Raw genomic sequence first — 2,036 nt, forward strand, 5'->3', positions numbered from 1 at the left:
GCCTGTGCTCAATCCACTGAGCTACACCAGCCAGGGCCTTCTTCTTCTTCTTCTTTTTTTTTTTTTTAAGAGAGAGAGAAGAAGGGAGGGAGAGAGGGAGAGAAACATCAATGTGTGGTTACCTCTCACATGGCCCCCAATGGGGACCTGGCCAGTAACCCAGGCATGTGCCCTGACTGGGAATCCTACCTCGACCCTTTGGTTCACAGTCCCCACTCAATCCACTGAACTACACCAGCCAGGGCTAATATATACAATTTTTTTTAATGATGTTATCTTCAGGGAGAAAGTGCTTTCTTTGTTTTTTTAAGATATTTTTAAAATTTATTTTAGAGAGATGGGGAAGGGAGGGAGAAAGAGAGGGAGAGAAACATCAATGTGTGGTTGCCTCTAGCACACCCCCTGCTGGGGACCTGGCCCTAAATCCAGGCATGTGCCCTGGCTGGGAATCAAACGGGCAATGCTTTGGTTTGTAAGCCTGCGCTCAACCCACTGAACTACACCAGCCAGGGCAGAAAGCGCTTTCTTTAATGTTACCAGTGGGCTCCTCCAAGTTTTTAAGATGCTTACTATATCTTCCACAAAAAGGACTCTTTCCAACACCTGGTCCTAATAATTTTTGTTGTTGTTATTTTTGTTTTTAATGGTGCTGTTCTACCTTCTTTAGAGACAGACAGCACGCCCCTCCTCCCCGCCCCGTGCCAACCCTTATTAGGAAGGGACTCTCTTGGTTACTAACTCCTAAAATCCAGAATGGACTTTCCCAAGCCCCCTCCTGAAAAACCAAATGGACGGGTCCACTGACCCTGGAAGGTGGGCTCTTCTCTTCTCATTCCATCCCCCCAGGACTCAGAATGGACGTTCCCAGGAGCCGGACACTCCCTCAAGGCTCATTCCAAGAATACCAGGCTTCAGAGATTAGAAAAGAGTGGTGAGGGGGGTTTAGCTCTTTTAGTTAGAAATGGACTCTTCCAGTACCCTTTGCCCCAAATTTCCCAATGGCCCGAAGTGGTACAGTTCCGGATGCTTTGCCTTCCCAAAAGCCAGTCAACCAAAGCGGGTCTGTGGCGCGCTGAAGGGTGGTGGGTGGGTCAAACAGAACAGCTCCATCTATTTCTCCCTTTTAATCAGCATCCTTCAGTACCAGGTGCCACTCTTGCTGAGAAACTGCAAGTCTGGTGGAGGACAGACTCACAAAATTTTGAGTTGGTATCTGTGTAATAGCGTTATGGTTGCAAAAAAAATTTTAAAGGCGTTGTATATTGAAAAGTGGTTAAAAGCCAAAATATAATTTAAATCCAGCTGACACTTCCTAGCAGTGTGAACTTGGGCAAGTCATTCAACCTCTCTTGACCTCAGTTTTAACCTTTGTTTAATGGGATCAGATAATAATTACTGTTTCCTCTGCCCCAGGATTTTTGCTCCGAGTCGGGGGTGGAGGAGAGTAGGGAGAAAGGGGAACAGAGCGACGCTTGCGCAGTAAACGCCTCACGCTTTCTTGCTCCTCCCATATCCTGCCCTGCAGCAGGGAATTGCAGGAGACGCTCCACCTATCGCAGCCCAGCTGAGTGACATCCTCCCTTCTCCAGCTTTCATCGCCCTCGCCCACACAACAGCCCAATCGCGGGCGGGAATAGGACGGGCCCAGCGACTCAACGACGCCCGCGGGGGCGTTTTCCCCGCCCATTGGCCCAGTCTACTGAAGTCCCGCCTTCTCAATCCCGCTCCCGGCCTTCCGTCACGTCAATCCCTCCTTTGCAGGAGAGCGTCCGGATCCAATCACTAGAGGACCCGGCCGCGCGGAGGGCCGGTACAACTGCACGTAATCAAACTCCGCCCGTCTCTTGGGCAACACCACCTCACAAACGGAAATAGCGGGGCGCTGGACCAATCGTAGAGGCAGGCCTTTGTCCTGCTGCCAATGAGAGAGGAAGTAAAGGAGAGAGCGAGTCTGAGCGGCAGTAACGCTTGCCAATGGGAGTTGATAACTCAGGCGGCAGCAGAGAGGGGAGGGGCCAGGGGCGGTCCTGCGGCCT

The sequence above is a fragment of the Artibeus jamaicensis genome, unplaced genomic scaffold (assembly GCF_021234435.1).
Source record: "Artibeus jamaicensis isolate MK-2021 breed Jamaican fruit bat unplaced genomic scaffold, CSHL_Jam_final scaffold_804, whole genome shotgun sequence".
In the NCBI taxonomy this organism is placed as follows: Eukaryota; Metazoa; Chordata; class Mammalia; order Chiroptera; family Phyllostomidae; genus Artibeus; species Artibeus jamaicensis.